The 26,395-nt window shown below is 41.7% G+C and overlaps 1 protein-coding gene and 1 pseudogene across 1 annotated transcript in view; one reads left to right on the plus strand and one right to left on the minus strand.

Moving 5' to 3' along the window:
• The window catches only part of GAB2 (GRB2 associated binding protein 2), a 174,967-nt gene that overhangs the window by 65,300 nt on the left and 83,272 nt on the right, over nucleotides 1-26,395 (minus strand). The window lies entirely within an intron of this gene.
• On the plus strand, nucleotides 20,212-21,441 carry LOC115841833 (RNA-binding protein with serine-rich domain 1-like; annotated as a pseudogene).

Below are 26,395 nucleotides of genomic sequence, written 5' to 3' on the forward strand. Positions count from 1 at the left end.
TTCAATGTGGTGAAACATAACATAAAATTTACCATTTTAAGTGTACAGTTCTGTGGCATTAAATATATTCACACTGTTGTAGAGCCATCAACACTACCCATCTCCAGAACTCCTTTATCTTCCCCAACTGAAATTCTGCATCCATTAAACATGAACTCCCCATTCCTCGCTATACCCAGTCCCTGAAAACCACTGTTAGACTTTCTGTATCTTTGAATTTGACTACTCATATATGTGGAATCACACAATATATGTCCTTTTGTGACTGCCTTATTTCACTCAGCCTAATTGACTTATTTCACTTTATGCCTAATTCCTGGTATAACCCAGCCAGGCAGAAGAAACACTATTAATTCAGATCAACAAAAACTCAAACCAAGGGGCACAAATGCAGAGAAATAAGGAGAACAGAATGAGAGAGATGATGCAGAGTGTGATAAGCAAAGCTTGAGATTAGGGTGAAAAGACCCAAATTATAGTCCTAGTTCTTGCTCTACAACCTTGGACAAATTTAACATCTCTTAAGCCTAATAACCAAATATATAAGAGGGAAAATAACAAAGCTAATAATACTGATTTGAGAATTAAGTACAAGTATTAAGTGTGAGAGCGGCTAGGACCAAACTCTGCATGACACATGTCAAGAACATAGTTATTGACTCTAAAGCAAAGACGTTCTGAGATCATGTAACTGGAAAAACAGTTATCATTATGAAAGATCCCCAGATTTCCAATTCATAGTTTGTTTTTTCACCATGAAAGAGGCATTATTTTGTCCTTTGTCTTACCGCATACCACACATCAGCAACTCCTCTGAATTTCGGTTAAAGGTATCAGGATTCTTCCAGTCTCTCAGATTCAAAATCATCTACTTCCAATTCAACTCTTCTTGCTATTTCACTGTTCATGACGAATCAATGAGCTCCTTCTATAGTATTCAGTAAAACAAGCACAAATTCTGCTAAATGCTTTGAGGGATAAAGAAAGAAGGCAAGACCCAAACTTTCCTTTCAACTTACAATGCTTACAACAACTCAGGGAGATAAGACATGAACACATATCCCTAAAACAAAAACGCAGATTTTTATAAGCACCATAATAGGGACACAATATGCTATCAGACCACTGAAGCAGAGAATCAAACCTTTAGGGATGGGTAGGAGAGGGGGAGAGAGAGCGAGCAACAAAGAGAAATGAACTTGAATGAATATGAACAGTAAAGAAGGTAGGGTTTGATATACGGTTTGGGCAAAGAAAGAGGAAAGGTCAGTTCTTATAGAGCACATAGTATGACCAAGACCTGGGTACGGGAAAATATGACAGGTTCAGAGAATGTGGAACAGTCTTTTTTGAATGTGGAAAAGAAAGAGGAAAGGAAGAGTCTGGTGGTCCTGGAAAGCCAACACCATCCTAAGAATTTTTAATCTTTTCTTTACTGATAATGGAGAGCCATTGAAGAGAACAGATTAGCAGAGAAATGATAGTTATCGCTGTGCCCTTAACTGGAAGAATGAGGAAGACCAACCAGAGAAAGGAAACATAAGAGGCAGGAAAACTAAGAAGCTGTTGGAATACTCTGCAACAGTGAGAGATGATGGCAGGGAGACAGAGCACAAAAGACAATGCAAGTCACTTTACTCAACAACGGGGCTTAAAGAAGTACATGGCATAAGGGCCAACCCTCAAGAAAGTTAGAAGCTTCCACTTGTGTCTATGATTAACAGAACGCCACCACCTTCTCTGATGAAACAGAAGTGACTGCTTTCCTTTTGTACCCAAATCCAGTAAAACAAAACAAAACAAAAAAACGTTTCACAACCACCCAGACCACAGACATGCACCATGGGTACATATGGCCCAGAAGTTGCATCATTCTTGCTTTGAGTGGAGAGTGCATATCCCTCATGAACCTGTCTCTGTTCTTTGGGTTATATTCCAAGGTCTCCAAGCATGTAGAATGCAGACATGACTTCTTCCTATTGCTCTTAGCACCTAGAAAACTTAGGTGGGCTCCAGTTCAGCTTTACACTGGCCAGATCACACGGGAGTGCTGTGCTCAGTTCTGGTGGTGTAAAGGGTCCTGAAATCCAGTGGTACCAGGATTTAGTGAGGTTTTGCCTGGAGTCATGACTATCGTGTTCTGAGATATAAGAGGCTAATGTACAGAAGAACGATTTGATTCATTTTGGGTGATCCCACATACTAAAGCTGAACTAGGGCCAGCAGGGGCATGCTACAGAAAAGCAGAGTTTTGGCTCAGTGTAAGTAAGAGTTTTCTAAAAGAGCGGTCCAAAGCAGATCCTTTGGAAACTGAAGAACTACTCTGCATCGGAGATACTAAAGAGGAGTTAGCCTAGAGCAGGGGTTAGCAAACTTTCTCTGTAAAGAGCAGAGAGTAAATATTTTAAGCCTCACAGACTATCCAGTCTCTCACAGCTTACTCAGATCTATAGTGGCATGGAAGAAGCCGTAAACAATTTGTAAGCAAACGAGAGTAGCTGTGTTCCAATAAAACTATTTAGAAACCGAGGTGGTGGACAAGATTGGCTTGCTAGCCCCTGGCCTAGACTAGGAGTGGGTAGGGAGGGAGAGTTGAGCAGTGGATCGGTAGGAAGAAAGGGACTACTAAGGTCTCTTCCAACCATGAGAGCCTTATGTATTTTTAACCAAGAAAATCTGACATGGTAACACCTCATTTAATCAGATTATTCATTCTTGGAACAGAGGGATGTGTTCTTTCACAAAACCAAGTATTAACTAGAACTCCCTTAGTTTCAGTCTTGACAGTTGAAAATATTTCTGAAACTCCAGAATCTTCTGCCTTGCCTTAGGTACTATACCAAAGATAACAGAACTTTTCTTTGATGACTAAGGACTTCTCAGAGCCTCAAACCATCTTTCCAGATACCAAATCTCACACGCCTTGTGGCTAAAGTTGTAGAAGAGTCAAGACATTTCTTGGAAGAGGGTTTTGTGTAACTCCTAGAAATGGGTGTGTCCTTTTAAGTTCCATCTTTCTGATGAGGGTAAAGCCCAAAACTGCCAACAAACCAGGAGAATCCTGTTAAGTGACGATTACAGTTAGTTAATTAGAATCTAACTGAGGTTACTGGATGATATCAATCAATTGAACTTATTAGTCAGGGACATTAAAAACATAATACTTGCATCTTCAAAAGCTCTTTGCTTTATATATAAAAAAATCCACCCATAACACATGCACACACTCATCACTCACACTCACCTTTCTCTCTCTTTTTTTTTTTTTTTGCGGTACGCGGGCCTCTCACTGTTGTGTCCTCTTCCGTTGCGGAGCACAGGCTCCTGACGCGCAGGCTCAGCGGCCATGGCTCACGGGCTCAGCCGCTCCGCGGCATGTGGAATCTTCCCGGACCGGGGCACGAACCCGTGTCCCCTGCATCGGCAGGCGGACTCTCAACCACTGCACCACCAGGGAAGCCCTCACCTTTCTCTTGGTAAAACTGCAGGTGGTGATGTAGTTTGAGTTCCAGCCCAAATAATCACAGACAGAAGAAGAATTTGATCTGACTTGTGAGTACATGATGTACAACTATATCCCAACACATTGCAGCATGAAGAACACTAAGCTAGACTTATGGCCCATAACTGTTAAGAGCAAACAATAAGAGAGTCCAGCGGGTTATGTAACAGTCACACATTTCTGGAGAAACACTTCCTGAGTGAGAAAGGGCTTCCTGCTACCCTTCCTCTAGGTGTCCTTCAACTACTCTGGACCATGATGATTTTACACTCTGAGGGAGGAAAAAAGGCACTTGAGTTCCTGCTAGATTCCATGTGCTTTCTATCCATTATCCCATTTAATCCTCAAACCAATGCTACAAGGCAAATAAATCCCTTTTTTTTTTACAGATGAAGAAAAAGAGGTTCATCGAAGTTAAACAATTTGAAGAGATCACAGTCCCAATCTTTTGGTCCACTGAGTCAGGGCTTAGGGTCCAGAAAGAACTTAAGGAGAAGCTAATGCAGCTGAACTGCTGACTACACTTTGGGAAACACTGGCCACAGAGTTTATGAAAGGTCAAGTTCACAGTTAGTAGGTGACGTCGATAGAGGAATTAGAATTTAGGTCTTAGCTCCTAGTCCAAAGTTATTTGCAGTCCTCAAATCCAAATCCCTTAGGATCATAGTTATATGCCCCGGACTCATTCATTTGAGTAATAAAGATCCTCTCTGACTCCAATGAACCTTCCTTGTTCCTTGGGCACAGGATAAACTTTATTTTACCACAAGACAAGTCCATTCTAAGGTCAGGGGCTTTTTTAGCTCCAAAATTTAGCACAGTGCTTGATAGATGTTATGCACTATATAACTCTTCAGTGAAAGGTATACCAAAGAAATAAAAGGAAAGAATGTCTATTTGCTCCCTCTTTTGGTAAAAACATACAAACAAAACCTCTCAGTCAGATGATCTGCTAATGTAACACTTCTAGGATTCTAACCATCTCTATCCTGGGTGAGATAGTACACATACACCATAAACACAAAAGATACCATGGAAAAGTACATGTCTTTTATGTGAAACTGACTCCCAACCCTAGGCTTCTGGGGGTGGATCATGGGAACCTAAATAAAGCCAATTAATACATTTCATCCAGTGATTGGTTCAGCAATGGGCACGAGCTCCAAGCCAGCTCAAACAGTCATTAAGATTCAACACTAGGACTTTTGTTTGTGTTACTAAGAGTGGGCTCTCTCTTTCACTGGAGAAAAGGTTGGCATGATAAGAGCTTGAAGTTGCAAGGACCACCCTCTGGAGTCTAAGAACAACAAAGAGAGAGCAGAGTTAAAGAGATGGACCTTGATGAAATGTGTGTCCTAAATCAAGGGGATCCTGGAGCCAGGTTTCCCCTTTCTGGTGACTCAACAAACTCTTTCTCATTTAACACAGGTTTTTGGTGTTTTTTTTTTCTTTTTTTTTTAAATTTCTTTGGATGTTTTATTGGTATTTCTTTGACCTTTTCTTTTTAACATCTTTATTGGAGTATAATTGCTTTACAATGGTGTGTTAGTTTCTGCTTTATAACAAAGTGAAGCAGCTCTACATATACATATATCCCCATATCTCCTCCCTCTTGCATCTCCCTCCCACCTTCCCTATCCCACCCCTCTAGGTGGTCACAAAGCACGAAGCTGATCTCCCTGTGCTATGGGGCTGCTTCCCACTAGCTATCTATTTTACGTTTGGTAGTGTATATATGTCCATGCCACTCTCTCACGTCGTCCCAGCTTACCCTTCCCCCGCCCGGTGTCCTCAAGTCCATTCTCTACGTCTGCGTCTTTATTCCTGTCCTGCCCCTAGGTTCTTCATAACCTTTTTTTTTTTTTTTTTTTTTTTAGATTCCATATATATGCAACACAGGTTTTAAGCATGTGTCCTATTTTGGACCCAGAACCAGTTTTTTACCACAAGAATGACTCAGAGGTCCTTTCCATGTGCTCTCATCAAATTCATTATTTAATCCATTCTTTTGTTTCCTTCACTTTCAATTTTTTTCCATTAGCATTTATTCTCCTTCCTCCTTCCAGTCATTCAATCAACATTTATCAAATGTGGCTAAATGTCAGTGCCTATTAGTGCCAGGTCCTTTAGGATCTCATGATCCTTGGAAAGGGCAGGCAGGTACGTACACAGGTAACTCAGCGTGCTGAGGTCAGGACTCCAATAGAGGTATGAACGGAGAGCACTCTGCTTGGGAGCAGTCAGGGAATGGTGCAGAGCACAGGTGATACCTGGATTGGGTCTCGATGAATGAGAGGAGTTTTGCTAACTGAAGAAAAAATACTGGAGGAGGAACTTTTCAGGAAAAGAGAATAATACGAGTACAGTTAACTCATTATTCACAGTAGTTATGGTCTATAAAGTCACCACAAACACTGAATTAGCAAATACTGAATCCTTTCTCCTAGAGGAAATTCAGGGTTAGGTTCCTGCAAGCCTCTGGCCAAAATACTTTCGTCAACCATTCCATACATAATCTTGTTTTATGTCTGTTTCTGTGTAAAGACACCGTATTTAATATATACTGCTGATTCATTAATATTGAACTCACAGCTAACAGCACTATAACTCGAGTCTGGATGAAGTTTATCTAACACGTGTGTTTCCTCCAAAAGGTACACGATGATCTTGTGCTTAGGAGCCGTAGACAGTAGTTCAGCACTTCGCTTGGGGGCATTTTAAATAGTGAAATCATCAAACAAAAAAGTACAAAAATGTGAAAAACATGGCATTAAGAGGAAGGGGCACTAGTGTGCAGGGTAAGAGCTGAAACAAGAAGGCAGAGTGTGGCTTTGTTCTGTCTCAGCGTGGAACATGTACATGGGGAGCTCAGACTTTTCACTGCTCTGCATGTTGCATGTCTGTGACTGACCTTGAAAGAGCTGTGAGTACTGGCTTTGGGGTTACAAATAAATTTTAATAAGTAGGTGAATTCTCAAATATGGAGGCTGGAATCTCTGAACAGGAGTATCAATTATATGAGAAAAAGCTTGGTGTGTTCAAACAGTAAAGCTAAGTTTGTGAAGCTGCAGGAAGATAAAAAAACAGCATGGAAAGGCGATCACTGAAAGGAAGGCTGGAAGAGTGATTTGGGGCTATTTTAAGAAAGGCTTCACATGCTGAGTTTTATGTATTTTTCTGTAGGTCAGCTGTTCTCAATATCAAATATTAATGCAAAATTAAAAATTTGAGAATTCCCTCATAGAACAGAAATATACATTTTAGTATTTGTTAACTAAGAAATAAAAGCTGTGAGGAATTCATGAACTCAATTATTTTGCTAATCACAATATCTACATTTTTTTAAAAGTACAAACACATGTAAAACACTTATTCACTGCATAAGTAATGCTTGGTGTGAGTGAGTGTGTGTGTTGTTAAGGACCCAGTCCACCATGTCGGAACGACTGTCATGTACCTAGCGGAGCAGCCCAGGTAGAGAGAACTACATGTGCAAAAGCCTTGAGGAGGAAGAAAGCTTGGCTCGTGGTAGGACCTGACAGCAGGGCATGGCTGGAGAATAGTGAGCACAGTGGAAAGTATAAGGAGGACAAAGCAGGGACAGATCATAATGAAGCCTTGAAGATCATTTTATGAAGTGTAGCTTTTATCTTAAATAGAACAAGATCCCTCAATAGGGGCGTAATTAAGTAAACTGATATATTAGCAATTGAAGAAACAAACAAGAACAATGTAGTACGATCCTACTTATATTAAAAACCCTGTATGTTTATGGATACACACATATGCACACCACTACATATATATGTGTATTTACAGTATACATATATAGTATACACACGCACACACACACAGTGTCTTACAAATGCTCAGAAAGGCATTCCAAACTGTTAGCAGTGGTTTCCTGTGGAGGAGAGTTGGGTATATAAGAGTACAAGGGAACTTTCATACTTTAATCCATGCACTTCTGTATTTTTAAATAAATAGAGCATGAGACCGCTAAATGGTTTTACATTTTTTCATATTTACATTTCTTAAAGGATCATTCTGGCTTGTAGCAAATGAAGTGAAGGCGGAAAGAGCATGAGTAGGGAGCTCAGATAGACAACTAAGAAATAATGGCATCTGGGTCAGGACAGTGGCAAAGGACATATACCTCCAAGATATATTTCAGAGGCTGAAATGGCTGCCCCTGGTGATGAACTGAATATGGGGGATATGGGAGAAGGAAGAATAAAGAAAGACTCCAAGATTCCAGCTTGAGCACGCAGGTGTTGTGTTATGACTTATGGTGGGGAAGGGAACCACAGCCACATCTCTCTGACAACCTCTCATGGTGCACGCTACCCACTCTTTGTCTCTACTGCATCCTAAACAAAGGGGTAAAATGAATTTGACATGTGTGAGAGGGAGAGGGTCACAATCTGAGAAACCAAAGAGCCTTGTATCAGTGATTACATTGACTGAATTCGAGATTGATTCCCCAAAGACCAGGTCAATCTTTCTGCAGAGGACTCAGGGAATCCATTAGTGAAATTACCTCTCCCATTGACAAAACAACAAATGAGTCATTGCCAACCCTTTGCATTTTGGAGAAACAAAGGTCATTTCACCGAAGAACCTCTCTTTCATGTCCTTGAATGCTCTGATCTAAGTTGTATTTAAAGAACTGAATTAAGTGAAGGTTACCAGGGAAAATCAGGGCAAAGTTGGGGGAAGGGTAGACAAATAATGCCCACAAATATAGTTAAAATGTTTCCTTTCCTCTAGGACAAAGTCTTCTCTCATCTACCTCCCCAACCCCAAGTAATCAAAGAGTAGAAGACTCAGCAGGCTTTGGCTTCCCTAAAGACCTGGTTTCACACTTTCTTAAACAACAGTGGTATTTAAAACTTTCCTGTGAAAAAGAAAAAAGAAAAAAGAAAAAAAAAAAAAAACCAACTTTCCTGTGCATCAGGATCACTGAGACACCTGTTTAAATGTAGATGTTCCCGGGTCCCAGTCTCCATAGAGATTCAGACTCAGCAGGTCTAGAGTGGGGTCCAGGGATACAAACCCAAATGATTCTACTACACAATGTCCAAGAACCCCATTTGGAGAAACACTGAACTACATTGTTCATGATGGTTGATAAAATGCAGTTATAATTTAGGAAGTTGCACTGGAGGAAGAAGTGGATCATGCAGATCTGGGTTATACTTCCAGCTCCATCTCTAGTCAGTTAGCTGGGCGGGGGTGAAACCACTTTTCTGCTCTGAGCCACAGTTTCCCCATTTATAAAGCACAAGTGTTGATTTTCTGGATCTCCAACTTACCTTCAATTTCTGACATTTTAAGACCCCAGGAAAAGACAAAGGGTTGGAAATGTCAAGTAGGGCTTCCTGCCCCTTGTACTAGAGTGACTCTCCCTAAGGTACTCAGATTGTGAATATACATGAATAAAAGTATAAAATCCAGTGCTTTCTGGAACTGGCTGCTTATGAGCAAATACAGGAAAAGCTACTTCTAAGGTACAAGATGAACTGGGAGTCGGGCCCTTCTGGAGCCTGGCTTTCTTCCCTAATCACAGCACTCAATATAAGAGCAGGGAAATAATTCAAAAGGTGGAAGGAGAAACTGAACCTAATTCCAAAGATTAACTCAAGTGCTCAAATAAATGCCCTGTCTGCCTCCTGGGAGCCCTCATTTACATCCATCCAGCTGCCTGAACTACATATATCTGAAAAACATTCCCGTATGGAGGCTATTCCACAACCTCCATATGATTTATTAGAAAGGCTTTTGTTTAATTTATAAGAAGTCAGTATATAGCATTAGAAGAATGACCTCTGGGCTAATGCTTCCTTTTTTTCCCCCTTGTTTTTTAAAAGTCAACATTACAGAGGTATATAATTTATATGCAACAAAATTCACCCATTTTAAGACTTCAGGCAGATGGGTTGTGATGAATGTATACACTGTATAACACCACCACAATCAAGACAGAACACTTCCATCACCCCAAGGCGTTCCCTTGTGCCATTTCCAGATTAATCCCCACTCCACCTGGCCCCAGGCAATAAATGATCTGCTTTCTATCACTGTAAATTAGATCTGTCTTCTCTAGAGTATCACAGAAACAGAATCATACAGTAAATATTCTTTTGTGCCTGGCTTCTTACGTACAACATAAAGTTTTATGATTCATCCAGATTGCTGCATGAATCAGTTTTTAACTGCTGATTTTAATTGCTGATAGTATAACATCTTAAGGAGTTACCATATATGTTTACCATTCACCTATTACTGGACAGTTACATTGTTTCCAGTTTGGGGCTATTATGAATAAAGCAGCCATGAACAATCATGTAGAAGTCTTTTTGTGAATCTGCTTTCGTTTCTCTTGGGTAAATACCTAGAAGCAGAATGGCTGGGTAACATGGTAAGTATATGCTTAATTTTATAAGAAACTGCTAAACTGTCTCCCAAAGTGGTTGTCCATTTTTGCATTCCCACCAGCAATCTGTGAACACTGTAGTTTTTGTACAACACTTAGCCATTATAGCCAATCTAGTGAGTGTGTAGTGGCAACTCAATGTGGTTTTAATTTGCATTTCCCTGATGACGAATGATGTTGAGCATCTTTCCATTTGCTTATTGGTTCTTTATCTTCCTTTGAGATGTCTGTTCAAATCTTTTGCCCATTTTTAATTTGAGGTTTTTGCTTTATTATTGAGGTTTTTTTTTTTTTTTTTTTTTTTCGGTATGCGGGCCTCTCACTGTTGTGGCCTCTCCCGCTGCCGAGCACAGGCTCCGGATGCACAGGCTCAGTGGCCATGGCTCACGGGCCCAGCCGCTCTGCGGCATGTGGGATCCTCCCGGACCGGGGCACGAACCCGTGTCCCCTGCATCGGCAGGTGGACTCTCAACCACTGCGCCACCAGGGAAGCCCTATTATTGAGTTTTAAGAGTTCTTTGTATATATTTTGGATACAGTCCTTTGTCAGACATATGTATTGAGAATATTTTTTCCCAGTCTGTGGCTTGCTTTATCACTTTTTAAATGGTGTCTTTTAAAGAGCAAATGTCTTTAATTTTGTCCAATTTATCATTTTTAAATAGTTCAGGCTTTTTTTTTAAAAAAACAATTAATTAATTGATTAATTTATTTATGGCTGTGTTGGCTCTTCGTTTCTGTGCGAGGGCTTCCTCTAGTTGCGGCAAGCGGGGGCCACTCTTCATCGCGGTGCACGGGCCTCTCACTATCCCGGCTTCTCTGTTGCGGAGCACAGGCTCCTGACGCGCAGGCTCAGTAATTGTGGCTCATGGGGCTAGTTGCTCTGCGGCATGTGGGATCTTCCCAGACCAGGGCTCGAACCCGTGTCCCCTGCATTGGCAGGCAGATTCTCAACCACTGCGCCACCAGGGAAGCCCATGGTTCAGGCTTTTTTATGTCTTATATTTCTTGTCTAAGAAAGCTCTGTCTACCTCAAGGTCAGAAAGATTTTCTGCTTCATTTTCTTGTAGAAGTTTTATCACTTTAATTTTTATGTTTAGGTCTATGATCCATTTTGGGTCAGAGTGAGGTAAGGATCATGGTCCATGTTTTTCCACATGAATATACAGCTATTCCAGCAGTGTTTGTTGAAAAGAAGTACCCTTTCTTTATCAAATTGCCTTGACACTTTTGTTGAAAATCGGTGACCAAATGGATGTAGGTCTATTTCTAGACTTTCTGTTATGTTCAATTGATCTCTCTCTATATATACTTCTGCCAAGACCACCCTGTTTTGATTACTGCAGTTTTACAATAAGTCTTGAAATTAGGTAATGTGAGTCCTTCAACTTTGCTCATCTCTTTCAAAGTTGTTTCGATAATCCTAGTTCCTTTGCATCTCCATAAAAACTTTAGAATCAGCCTGTCAATTTCTACCAAAAACAACAACAGCAACAAAAACCAAAATGCTGAGATTTTGATTGGGATTGCATTGAATCTAGAGATCATTCTGGAAAGAAATTGACGTGATATCATTTCCTCCTTAAAATTCAACAGAGAAGCCATCAGGCCTGGAGTTTTCTTTGTGGGAGGTTTTTAATTATAGGTTAATTTTTTAAATAGATACAGGGCTATTTGGAATTTTACTTTCTTCGGTGTCAGCTTTGACAATATGTGTCTTTCACAGAATTTGTCATAGCATATAAGTTAACAAATTTATTCAGGCAAAGCTGTTAATAATATTCTATTATCTTTTTTTAAAAATTGAGATATAATTCACATACCATAAAATTCACCCTTTTAAAGTGTACAATTCAAATTTCTTTTAGTATATTCACAATGTTATACAACCATCACTGCTATCTAATTCCCAAACAATATCATCTCCCCCAAAACTATCCTGTACCCATTATCAGCCACTATTCAGTCCGCCTTCTTTCCAGACCCTAGCAACTACTAATCTTCTATTATCTTTTATATCTGCAGGATCTATAGTAATGGGCTGGTCCATTTTTGGTGTATTCTATTTCCACCGAGATCTAGTTCTAATGCAGGAATCAAAAGAGTTGAAGTCACATTACAGTCTGGGACTCTGGAGAAATGGAAAAAGAGAGAATTTTCCTGAAGTTTGTTAACTAGGCTCCTATTGCCTAGCAGCACTTTTCAACCAGTGAGAGTGTGTGCCAAGTTATTGAAAGGTTTTGATTACTCCAGCCCTAGGAAAGCTGAAGTCCTTGGCCTAGTCTCCTCTGGTCACAAGCTACCGGCAGTCTGACATTAAAATGCTATTTTTTTGTGATATGATATAAAAAAATTTGGAAGGCGTGGGCCTACAGTACTAAGTCCAAACTAATCAGGATAATAGTCTAGGGCCTTCTTTCATTTGGTCTCAAACTGCTTCCTGTAATTGCCTGCTACTCCTTTCCCTCTGTCCAATCTTATTCCCACAAACATCCTAGACTCCAGGCAGAATGAAGTATTTTAACCCAAGTAGCCATGCAATTGTGTGCTCTTGAGGTGTTCCCTGTCAAATACTACTAATCCTTTAAGATTCTACTAAAATGCACTTGGGAAACTCTCTGGAAAGGCAGGGACCATGCTCATCTTCCCCTTCAGAAAGCAACAGCTGAACTGAATATGCTGGCGGAGGACCCAATACTGATAGGCTCTCAGAGTACAAATCTCTTTTTTGTATTTTCGAAATTGTCTTACGAAGAAAGCAAGAAAGGGATCACCATCATCATTTTGTAGATCAAGGAACGTTCATCCAGAAAATAGTAATGACCTGACAAACTCATACAGAGCTAGAAGAATCCAAGTTTCCTTTATACCATGCCATTTATTGTTATACTATTTTTTTAAAATAGAACCCAAAGCCTTTCATTCTAAAATGAGTCCTACCTTAAAAAAAATTCTTTTTGACGTTAAAAAAAATTTTTTTTGTGGTTAATTTTTTTCAGCTTTATTGAGGTATAAAGACATAAAATTTAAGATATTTAAAGTGTACTTGATATACGTGGTGACCTGATATACATATCCAACCTATCTCTTAAATTGCAAAAATTTCCTAGCAGCGGTCTACAAAAACTTATATTTACTTTAAGATGTAAGACTGATGGGAGAGATGAGAGTTGAGGATAGGAATGAATCCTGAATGTGGTACAGAGCCTTCCACAGGGAAGGGGAGGTGGCACACTGGGGCTCTGGTGCCCTGAAGCCTTATTACTTTACAAGCTACTGTTGGTCACTTAGCTGATTCAGAGCTGTCTCTGACCACTTCTGGAAATAGAAGAACCAGGACCTTTTCATCTTAAGAAGTAAAACCCACCTATTCCATTTATTTCTAGGTACCCTCTCTACCTGCGTCTGTGTGAATAACGCAGCTGAATAAATATTAGAATCGACGCTCAGCTCTTAGATAAGTTTCCATCTTGAGGCACCCTGACTCTGTGACATAGGGCTCTCTGGGGCCCTAGAAACTCTCCCAAAGTCTCAGTTTCTTCCACGACTTCGGGACAAAAGTTTGCAGATTCCAACTGGGGAGCTACGCCTTCCTCAAGTATCTCCCAGGCTTAACCCTGGTGCCTTTCTAAGTAAAACTCTATGATTGAAACAAACCATTTCTGACCTTAATCCTTCTCTGAACAAATAATGTTCCACTGTAGCAGTAAAAAAATACAGAATCAAGTCCAGCAGTTTAATATCTAGAATGCATACCCCTGTATTAAAACCCCTATACCTATTCACCATGCCTGCCCTCTACAGAAACTTCGCACTTTATTTTTGTTAGAACCTTCAAGTTTACTGCACCCTGAACTGAAAGAGCTTTCCATAAACTGGAATATAACATAACTTATTAATCCCAACCAAATCCAAACCTATATACTTTCTAAAATATCAACACAGATTGAAATTACACCAGAAAATTTATCTAAAAGGATTATAAGTAGAGATTATTTGTAAGCAGTCCTTGGTTTATAATAGCTCCAAGTTTCATCAGGAATGTTATCTAGTTATTTCAGATGCACAAGTGTTTTGTAAGCTTCTGGAAGGCAGAGACAGAAAAGATGCATGGTACAGTGGAAAATAAACAGGATTTAGAATCTGAAGATGTGAGTTCAAACTCCTGGCATCACTTACTAGCTGTGTGACCCCAATGAGTCACTTAACCTCTGTAAGCCTTAGTTTCCTCATCTGTAAAATGGAACAAACTTCACCTACCTCACATGGTTATGGAGAGGAAAAAATAAGGCAAGGTACATATGTTTTTAAAAAAGCATTATGTACAAATATGAACTTTATCTTCTAATTGTTTGGGACGTGGGCTTCTCATCACCCCTGTATTTGGGCATAATTCAGTGCAAAAGACAAGAGTAGGTAACTAAAATGATCTCCTGATATCTATGTAGGACAGTGTCTTAGTGGTCAGTAAAACCACACACTCTAAGAAAAGTTAGGTATGGCCCCATATATAAAACTCATAACTTTGAAAAAATAACTTTCTAACTCAGTCACTAAGGGTGCTTCGTGAACACCACCACCTCTCATGTGTACCTGCAGTCCTGGATGTAGGTCCTTGCTATTATTCTCCACCAAAGGAATCAGAACTCTTGGAGGGGAGTTGATTCCATGTTGTGGAATAAAAAGAATTAGGATAGGTCTGAATGTGCTGTTTATTCAATAATAAAAGCAAGGGTTCTTTAAAATACACAGAGAAGAAAATGTCAGGGATATTTAAAGTCAAAAGGACTAGATTTAAAGGCATTCTCAATGGCCAAGTTGTAACATTTTAGGATTAAAAGTTGAGCCTGTGAAAATATGAGTTCATAATATCCAAAGGATTAAAGTGTACAAAAGTTTTTTTATACAAAAGGAAGGTGACTATAATAGGGTTTTTTGGGTATTTTTATTGATTCTGATAAGAAGGGCAGTCAATACAGGGGACTCTCCTTTCTTCTATTACACAATATAGCTGATATAAAGTGTAGATGTGTGCCTGTTTCTATCTGTATAAGCAGAGAAAGAATATACACAGGAAACTATGAATAAGGAGGAATTACAGGAAAAAGTAGAAATTACAGAAAGACTGGGAAGGACTGATGAGCACTGGTGGTCATACATAATACCTCACAAAAGGGGGGCTGTCTAACAGTTAAAAAGCACTGGTGGTCACAAATACTCACCAAGTATTGGTTTGGCCAAAAAGTTCATTCAGTTTTAAGTAAAAATAAAAGACACGTTTTCATTTTCACCAAGAATTTTATTGAACAATGTATTCGCTCACCGAACGAACTTTTTGGCCAGCCCGATAGAATGAGGGTCCAACATAATGTTCCCAGATAATACTTAAGCTTGCAGAGCAGAGCTGACTTCATGAACTCCTATTCTCTCATCTTCTAGCAGTGGTTCCCAGACTTTAGCATGCATCAGAATTACCCAGAGGACACGCTAAGATGCAGATGCCTGGGACCCATCCCCCAGAGTTTCTGATGTAGAAGGCTGAGGTTGGGGTGGGGTCTGAGAACTTGCATTTCAAACAACTGATCAAAAGATGCTGGTTGATGCTGCTGGGTCTGGAACCACACTCTGAGGACCACTTTCCTATATGCATCACTAATCGCAGTGATGTGTTTGCTGAAGCATAAGCAGTAGGTTCTGAATAATGGTAACATTCAGGTCACTGTCGCATAATGGCTGGACAGTGTTTATAACCCTGGCCAAGCAAGAGACTAAAATCTCCTCCTTTCAGAGGAAGAAATTAGATTATAAGAAGATAAAACCTGTGTGAAAGCATGAACTAAAGGTCGTATTAATGTAGCAACTGAAGTTTATCTAGAAAGATGAAGCTCGGCCTCATAACCAGTGGCAGGGATCTAAAACACTGTGAAGAGACCGAGCCATGGACCCCAACCAAGGATCAGTTAGTTTATAACTGGATAGCAGGACTTTGCCAATTTGAAAAAGTGTTCCTTTTACGTTTTCTTCTGGTCAGGCGATTTCCTGCTTATTTCCCTGGAAAAGGTTATTTGCCTGGGAAAGTCAAAATTATAACTTAAATCTTGGGATGATATCAAAGTAAGTACAGCATGCAAATAAGTACAAAAATAATGAAGAAATTAATTAAGCCCAAGGTGTTGATGTTTTAGAATAAGATGAAGCATAAGTATACACATAAGGTTTGTAACCACTGTATTTGTATATGTCTTATTTACTATTTAAGGGTTTTGATGTATTCAAGAGAATCAGCCAAATTAAACTTGTAATGGCAATTAAGACAATGTAAACCAATCTGTAAGTAACAAGTCATGTTTAATGTCATCTATTAGGATGATGTTATTCCTCTTTAGGCACAAAAGCCTCTTGGAACTTCCAAATACCTGAGAGATTGCTGACCTCAGCCAGAAAGTCGACTATCAGGAAAGGTTTCAGAATGATGCTCCAGAGGAGGTAAAGTAGTTTACCATCTCTTACGCTGCTGATTTAAAGGTGGAATGCTGCCATCCCCAAAGAATCCAACTGCAGGATCAAACATACACTGTGCAAAGTGGGGAAGAAAGTAAAACTTATTGAGCATCTACTTAGTACCAATCCAATCTCAGCACCTGGCTCACCGTGCATGCTCAATAACCACTATCTGTAATCCTAATGCAGACAGGGTTAAAAAGGATAAAGAATTATAATAATTATGGAACACAGAAAAGAGATCGATTTACTCTACCTTGAGAGAGGAGTCAAAGAATATGCCAGGGTGAAAAGGCAGGAAGAGATTCCGTATTTTAAGCATAAGGAAGCATCTAAATACGTGGCATCTTCTGGAGACGGCAAGTGCTTATGTATGATTGCAGGAAAGGATGTAGGGGGAGAGGTCATCACAAATGAGGCTGGAGAGAAAGGTTTAAGATCAGATCATGGATAGCCTTGAATGTAGCCACACGAAGGAGCGTGGACTTATCATCTAGGTGATGGGAAGAAACAGGATCAGATCTAGGCTTTAAGAAAATCTAACTGAGCTACATACAACGTGAAAAGTCTTACAAACATGAAATTGAGAGAAGAAAGCAAGGTTGAAAATGTGATTTCATTTAAAGTTCAAAACTAGACAAAATTAACCATAGTGCTTAAGGATACACATGGTAAAGCTATAAAAGAAAGCAAGGAAGTGATTACCACAGAAGTCATTATATACCTGGAAGGGGGGACAGGGGTGGAGTAAGAAGGATATGATTGGGAAGGGACACACAGGGGTTTCTGAGGTGCAGTCATTTTTTTGGCCTGGGTGGTAGTAATATGGGTGTTTCCTTCATTGAACTGTATGCTACATACATTTTTTGCATTGTATTATATTTCACAATAAAATGTTGTAGAATATATAATTGGAAGCATCTGGAAGGATGATGAGGTGGGCAGAGTCTGAAGACAAGGAGAGAAATCAAGAGTTGGTCACAATAGTACAGGCAAGGGAAGAGAGCTTGAGTAAGGTCACTGGTAGTGGGACAGAGAGGAAAAGAAAAGGGTATTGAGAATTACTTAGAAGTTAGGTTTCAGTGACCCATTAGAAATAGAAAGGAAAGGAGAGGAACGAATCGTGACTGTAAGATTTTTTAAGTTTTAAGCTTGGGAAGCCAGATGTTAGGCAGGAAAAACACAAAGAGCAGGAGACTCGTGCAACAAAAAGAATTTGAGATATGATTCACATAGCATGTGAATTCACTCTAAAATTCACTCTTTAAAGTGGACAATTCAGTGACTTTTACTGTAGTTACAAGGTTGTGCAACTATCACCATTATCTAATTCCAGACTATGTTCACCACCCAAAAAGAAACCCCATAGTCATTTACTCATGAACTGTCACTCCCCATTCCCTGAGCATCCTCGCCCCTCAACCCTCATGTGATTTTAAGAGAATAAAAACCTGTTTTGTGGGTTAAAACTGTCTTGATAGAGTAACAGTGACATTCAGTTGGTCTCAGCAGCCCAATCCCCAAAGAGATCTTGTATCAGAGCCTTAATTTGTCTCTCCACAAAGATGGGAGCTCTGGAGAAGTTGAGGAACCTTCTTTTCTCAAGATGTAGAGGGGAACATCCCCAGTCCTAGTTCCACCTTGGAAAGAGACTGAAGTCAACGGGGATCAAGGTGGCAGAGACAGGTGTCAGGTTGTGGCTTTCAGCCAGTGGCAGTATCGCACCCTCCAGGGCGTGGAAAGGTGTGTGTGTGTGAGGTGGGGGGTAAGTTGTCACAATGATTGGGGAGCACTCCATGCATCAGAGGGCAGGGGACAGGGATACTAACCTCAAACAGGGCATGGGGCAGTCCTGCATAACCAAGAAGCGTCCTACCCAAAATTCCAATAGAGCTCCACCTCTCCTCTGAGAAGCAATAGGGGCAGAATTCCTATGACTTCTGAAGTCCAAAAGCCAAAATGGAGAGTTACGATCTGTAGTTGGGAACCAGGCCCAGGCCTGAGAATGTATGGTTAAGAATAGCTTAGAGAACAGAAGATTTAAATTAGCTCACAGTGAAAAGACAGTATTAATAGAAACCCAGATATTAATAGTGATGAGTCTCAGTTAGCTGAGGAGGACCGTGGCCCAGGACATGTAGCATTCAACCATCACTTCTCTTGAGTCTTCTGCTACGTGTTAATAGCTGCAGCTTCAGGTACAGGAAAGGGTAAAGGACATATTCAGTGGTACAAACCATCAGAAAGAGTACCTGCAGGGGTATGCCCTATGGTCCATCTTAAAAAATGAAGAAGGCCCATTAGGGAGCTCTCTATATAAGCACAAACTTTTTCTCTCTCTACACTGATTTTGTACGAAACTCTGCCATTGGCCATCCCTTTAATTCCAGCACTGAAGACCCTGTTAAAATTGGCACTTTGCTTTAAGACGTGTTTTATATGTGAAGCTCTGGGAAGCACAGGCAGCAGCAGGAGACAGTCCTTAGAGTAAAAGCGCCTCTGTTCCAGTGGTGAACACAACTAAATAAAACACACATTCACCTGTGTACCATATTGCAACAGGAACAATTTAATAGCTGAAAGTAAGTTTTGGAGTCAGCTTTGCTACTTATGAACTGCACGAACTTGGGATCTTTCATATCACCAAGCTTCAACTATAAAATGAAGATGATAATCTGGACAGTGTTGTTGTGAGAACCAGAAGTGAAAGGCTGTTTTTTTTCTTTCCCTAAATAAAGAATATAAACGTTTTAAACTTTCCTATAAAATTCTGTTAGCGTATAGAAGTGGGAAAGTTTATATGTGATATGAGAACAGTCTAACAAAGGAGGAAGCATTTGAACTAGGCTTCAAACACATGATTAGGAGAGCAAATGTATTACACTAAAAGTAATAATTTATGCAACATCTTCACTGAGCCACTGCTTTGCGCCAGGCCTGGGCCAGGCTGTTAATGACTTGGTACTGGTTATTGTATTGCTTTCATATTGCCTCAATACATTTGTTTATTCATTACTTCTTTCCACAAATACCTAAGATGCAATTAGTTTACCAGAGTAGCCAGACACCTAGAAAGTGTTAGACACCTGGACTCAGGGAGAGGTGGTAACCAGACAGGGGATGGTAGGTCCTGAGAGAGGTTCCTACCAGAAGCTCAGGCCAGCTTAGGCAAAGGCTGGATACCTGAGACACTGAGATGGGGTGGGAGACACAAGGAAGGAGGCATAGGTGAGTTCTACTGACAGTTGTATCTAACAAATAACGCTGTGCAGTTCTGGAGCTATTGATAGAAATCAGCTTCATGCCTTGCGGCAAATGACTACGAATACGGACTTCCCTCCCAACTCTAGGCTTGGAAACAGTTCTTTTTCCACGTCTATGTCACAAGGCAGGACATTATGTAAGACGCCCTGAATCCAATGAATGCTACAATCAACTGAATGCCCCCTGGTGTTTAATGTAAGCTCTGAGCCAGGCTGTCCTATGAAGGAAGAGGAAAAGGTGGAGGAAGAAGAGAAGGAGGAGGAGGAAAGGGGGAAAGGATAAAGTATTTCCCAATAATTCTTCGATAAGAAAATATAGGAAGGCCAGCCTCAGCGGCTGAGGAGGGCAGGAGGAGGTCGCGGGCGGGGCCGGGGGGTGGTGGTGGGAGATGCTGCACTTTGGTGTAAATTGAAGTTGATGAGGGATAGTTTCTCAGACTCAAGTTAGAAGTGAGAGTTCAGATTAAGTGAGGCCGTCAGTGCTGCTCTGAACACCTCAGAAGGGGAGAATGGATTTATCAGGAGTGAAAAAGAAGAGCTTGTTAGGAGTCAAAGAAAACAATAACAAGTCCAGCGCTAGGGCTCCTTCTCCTACCAAATGCAAAGACCGCTCTGATGAGAAGTCCAAGGATCGCTCTAAAGATAAAGGAGTCAAGCGAGAAGGGTGGTGGTGGGGATAAAACTCGAAAGAGGGCTTCCCTGGTGGCGCAGTGGTTGAGAGTCCGCCTGCCGATGCAGGGGACACGGGTTCGTGCCCCGGTCCGGGAAGATCCCACATGCCGTGGAGCGGCTGGGCCCGTGAGCCATGGCCGCTGAGCCTGCGCGTCCGGAGCCTGTGCTCCGCAATGGGAGAGGCCACAGCAGTGAGAAGCCCGCGTACCGCAAAAAAAAAAAAAAAAAAAAAACTCGAAAGAGGCGCAGCGCTTCCAGTGGTAGCAGCAGCACCAGGTCTCGGTCCAGCTCGACCTGCGGCTCGGGCTCCAGCAGCGGCTGCAGCTCATCTTCGGCATCGAGCCGCTCAGGAAGTCCCAGCACACCCCGCAGCTCCAGCTCCGGCAGCTCCCCTGGCTCTCCGAGTCCTTCTCGGCGCAGGCATGACAACACGCCGCGTTCCCGCTCCAAATCCAAACCACCCCAATTAGATGAAAAGGAAAGGAAAAGGCAGAGCTGTCCCCTAAACCCACCAGAGAACACACTGGGAGCCTCACCAGGAATGTGACCAAGACCACATCATGGATATATTCTCCACCTATGGGAAAATTAGAATGATTGACGTGCCTGTAGAAAGGATGCACCCCCATCTGCCTAAAGGCTACGCATATGTGGAGTTTGAGAAACCAGATGAAGCCAAGAAGGCGCTGAAGCACACGGACAGAGGACAAGTTGTTGGCCGGGAGGACCACTGCCACTGCTGTGCTGGCCCCCTGGCCTAGGCTACCCCCAGGCGAGTCGGCCCTCCCAGGAGAATGCTGCCACTGTCCCCCATGTGGCGCAGGTCACCCCGACGGTTGAGGAGAAGGCCACGTTCCCCTCGGCGGCGCATGCAGGTCCCCCGCCCGCTGCCATCACAGGAGCCACTCCAGCTCCAACTCCTCCTGATAAGCAGGGCCACTGAAGCTCCGCCCCTGGGAGCTGCATCCCATCCAACTCACCTTTGTCACTTTTCTAGCCGAAGGAGGATCAGTAGGAAAGAAATCCCTCACTCAGGGGCAGGATTCAAAGGTGAAGGCAGCAACTGAGATGTTTGCCCTGGTGGCAGAGTTCTGGCTGCAGGAGCATTGTTGGTTTGGGGTCATGCCGATAAAGATGCCCTCCAGTTTTCTAGCTAGACAGCTCCCACATTTCTAGTTCCTGAGAGTCAGTTTGGTGGCAAAGCCAGCGGGGATGAGCAGGGGGCTCCAGGTGGTGGTTCAGCCCCAGCCTGGGGGCACATTTCTCCATTCCACAGATGACCTGAGGCCAATCTGGTGGCCTGCAGAGTCCCTCAGGAAAGGGCATGCTTTTGCGCAGCTGTCACTCCTGTTAGCCTGGCTCTGCTCCCCGGCTTGAGTCCTCTTCGGACCTCTAGGGTCAAATACCCCATTATCTGCCCCAAATGGTTCTTTGCACATGTACTCATGCGTGCACATGCGCACACGCACACCCCACGTCTCCCTTTCTCTCTCTGAAATTGGTGAGCGAGTTGAGAGCCAGCTCTGCTAGGTCATCACAGAACCCCCTGTTGTACTGGTATTCATGGTGGTCTTGCAGGTTACCTTGGCAACGTGCACATTGCTTTTTTGGCTTTTATTGTATAGTCGGTACTGTAAATTTTCTGTTTTGAGTTTTATAACTTTGTAGCATTTTAGATAATGTTGTGTTTGAGCTTTGTTGGAAAATATGGGAAAAGCAAGAGGGAGATTATTTTGCGTTTTCTCCAAGCTGTGTGCTGCTTAGCGTAAGAATAATAACTAAATACATTTACTCTATGCCAGGCACTGAACTATGCATTTTATATATATTTCATCCTTACCCATCCTATGAGTAGTTACTACTGTTATCTCATTTTACAGATGAAGAAACTGGGGCACGAAGCAGCTAAGTAACTTAACCATAGATAAAAAGCTATGAGGTACCAAAGCGAGGACTTCTGACTCTGTCTTCTGGGCTCTTCTTGCTAACCAAGGCTTCTCCTCTTAAACTCAGACCTGCCTTACATCTCTTAGCTAGGGATTTCTGCAACTTTTTAGGTCTGAAGTATTAAGACTCTCAACAAGGGTGGTAGAAGCAGGAACTAAAAATAAGACGTTATTACATAATACACTGTTTTATGTTGCATCTTATAACTAGAGGACCTTTGAGTGGTGATCTATCAGAAAAACTGGGTTCAATCATTAGTCTGCTATTTATGGTGTGATGTCAGGAAAGTTCCATGACCTCTCTAAGACTCATGAAGAAAGTATCACCTGCTCTGTTTATCTTATAAGGTTGTAAAGAGAATCGGTCGTGTGTAAGCGTTAGTGTGTTGGCTTTGGGACCACTCTGAAGATTTTTTAAGTTCTTCAAACGTGTGGATCAATGCAGCTGCCAGATAAACAAAGTATTACCCACTACAATAAAGGAGATAGTCCTGAGCCTGGATCAGAATCCTAGATTATTGGGAATATTAACAGCCACTCCTGCTCCGCATGGGAGCCTTATGTAAAGCGCCTCATGTGATGCCTGTCTGACTCGGACGCTCAGTGAATGATTCCTTTCCTTGGTCCATCCCTGCACGAATCCCTCCTACCCCCATGCCCCCACCCCGGCTTTGTGCTTTTGTCGGTGAATTACAAGGGACTTGATACTCCATAGGCTAAGCAATAATCCAGGTTGGAACAGAACAAGAACTGTCTGGTATTCCCCCATCTCAGATCACTGGGGCTCATGAGCAACACTCATTGCCTCCCTATGATTCCTTTTTCCCATGCCCCAAATAGGCTGATTCATTTGTTCAGGGTACACCGTGGAGTCCTGCCAAATGCAAACAAGCTGTCTATGGGGCACGTGCCGAGCTATGCTGGGAGCAGGCTCATTACTGCCACAGTCACTACAACAAATAACAACAAAAGCCTCTAGGCGCAAATTAGCACACATAATAAACTTAATTCAAGAAACACTGAAGAGACCCTTAGTTGCATTTTAACTTACACAACACCATTTATCACACAAGTGCCGTGGGGCCTCTACAAACTGCAAATAAGACATTGGTACAGATTAGCTTCTACTACGCCTCAATGACTCTTCCAACTTAAATCCACCTACCACACACACACACACACACACACACACACACACACACACACAGAGAGAGAGAGAGAGATGTGAAGGGAACACAGGGGAGACTGCAGAAAGAGTGACTGAAAAGAACTCACCGTCTGGAAATTATGAGAGAGGTCTGTGTTCTATTCCAAACTGGATTATTCCTTAGCCTCTGGACTTAGAAGTATCAAGTCCAGAAGTATCAAGTCCCCTGTAATTCATGCATAAAAGCACAAAGCCAGGAGGGACGTAAAGGAATCATTCACTGAGCACCTGAGTCAGACAGGAATCACAGGAGGTACTTTACGTAGGACACACATGTAAACAGGGGTGCCTATTAATACTCCCAACAAACGGAGACTAAATCACTGTGATGGTACTTGCAAACCTCTTTTCCAAAGTAATACACAATGTGTTACAAGAGGGACGAAACACCAGATACAGAGACAAATAATACTAGCTAGCATTTGAGCACCTATACAATGTGCCAGGACTGTGCTCAACTCTTTACTCATGTACACTGTCTGATTTTCAATACTCACAACCACCTAGGAAGTACATGATATTATCTTCATTTTGAGGACGAACAAAACGAGCTGCTTGAAATGGTTAAGCATCTTGCCTGGTCCGTCACCCAGGTTCAAATCCCACCTCAATCTTCTTCTGCCTGTGTGACCTCAGCCAAACCCCTCAACTTTGCTATGCTTTAGCATCCTAACAGTGAACGGGGCTAAGGTCAGCCCTCCCCGCCACTCACTGAATGCTGCAAGGACTACATGTTATACAGAGGAGTAAAGTGCACGGAAAAGTATTTTGTCTTCTCCTAGGTGGACTGCAGTCAACGGCAGGCAGAGACCATTTCACAAGATCTTTTAAAATCCCTGAGAGTGAGACTGTCATGCACATGCGGAATGATTATGCATTCATAATCACTATGAGTGAGTACTGTTATCAACACAAATATGAATACAATGATTATGCATTCAAGATTACAGATGAACAAAAACTGTCTCGTCATCTTCTCAACATATTTACTGAGCACTGAGCATCCACTTCTGTGGCTGGCATTGTGACACATGCTGTGGAGACACACAGATGAGTATGAGGACTTGGAGAGAGACAGTAGTGCACTAAAAGCAGAGTGACTAAAATGACCATGTGGAATAAAGGTGGCAGTGAGAACTAACACAGCTCAAGTAAGGGTTCATAGTGGCAGGAAAGGAGTGACACAGGGAAGGCTGAGAAAACAGGTTGGGACAGACTGTGGAAAAGCTATAAATGATCCTCTTAAAAGAATTTCAAAAGAGTCAGCAATGGGCTTCCCCGGTGGCACAGTGGTTGGGAGTCCGCCTGCCGATGCAGGGGACACAGGTTCGTGCCCTGGTCCGGGAAGATCCCACACGCCACGGAGCAGCTGGGCCCGTGAGCCATGGCCGCTGAGCCTGCGCGTCCAGAGCCTGTGCTCTGCAACGGGAGAAGCCACAACAGTGAGAGGCCCGTGTACCGCCAAAAAAAAAAAAAAAAAAAAAAATAGAGTCAGCAAACCAAGGAGCTACCTTAAGAGAATCAGAGAAGCACAGTCACATGAGGGAGGAGGACAGTAAAAGGGCAGAAGAAGGGCTCTCAAGTGAACTTGAAGTCTACCCCTAAGTTCTGCTCAAGGCTAGCTGCCTATGCAATTTTTTCCCTCTCCATTCCCCTCTTCTCACTTTATATCATAAATGGTCTTTTTCTTCTTCTTTTATACCTCTGGCCCACTTAGGTTACAAAGGACCCTGCTTTTAGGGTGTCTCCAGGGATATTTCAACTTCTGTTTTCTTATCCGTTAGATAGTTATAACATCCCAGGATTACTGTGCATATAAAATGAGGTAACATATAACTGTTCAACAAATGGTGCTGGGAAAACTGGATATCCACATGCAAAAGAATGAAGATGAACCTTTATACCATACACAAAAATTAACTAAAAATGGATCAAAGACTTACATGTAAGACCAAAAACCATAAAACTCTTAGAAGAAAACATATAGGAAAAGCTCCATGATGTTGGATTTGGAAATGATTTCTTAGCTATAACACCAAAAGCACAGGTAACCAAAGAAAAAAAATAGGTAAATTGAACTACAGAAAAATTAAAAACTTCTGTGAATCACAGGACACAAAAGAGCAAAAAGATAACCCATGGAATGGGAGAAAATATTTGCAGATCATATATCTGATAAGGGGTTAATATCCAGAATATATAAAGAGCCGTTACAACTCAACACGATGAGAACAACAAAAACAACCTGACTAAAAAGGGGGCAGATTTGAATAGACATTTCTCCAAAGAAGATATACAAATGGCCAATAAGCACATGAAAGAATGTTCAACCTCACTAATCATTAGGGAAATGCAAATCAAAACCACAATGAGATACCACTGCACATCCATTGGGATGGTTGCTATCAAAAAAATAGAAAGTAACAAATGTGTCAAGGATGTGAAGGAATAGGAACCCTTGTGCACTGTGGTGGGAATGTAAAGTAATGTAGCTGCTATAGAAAACAGTTCGGTGGTTCCTCAAAAAATTAAAAATAGAATTTCCATATGACCCAGCAATTCCACTTCTGGGTATATACCAAAAAAAAATTGAAAACAGGGTCTTGAACGATACTTGTATACCCATGTTCATAGCAGCATTATTCAAAGTAGCCAAAAGGTGGAAGCAATCCAGTGTCCATCTATGGATGCAGGGAGAAACAAAATGCAGTATATACACACAATGGAATATTATCCAGCCTTAAAAAGGAAGGAAATTCTGACACATGCAACAACATGGATGAACCTTGCAAACTTCATGCCTAGTGAAATAAACCAATCACAAAAGGCAACTCCTGTACAATTCCACGTACATGAGGTACCTAGAGA

Source organism: Globicephala melas, chromosome 8 (genome assembly GCF_963455315.2).
Source record: "Globicephala melas chromosome 8, mGloMel1.2, whole genome shotgun sequence".
Classification (NCBI taxonomy): domain Eukaryota; kingdom Metazoa; phylum Chordata; class Mammalia; order Artiodactyla; family Delphinidae; genus Globicephala; species Globicephala melas.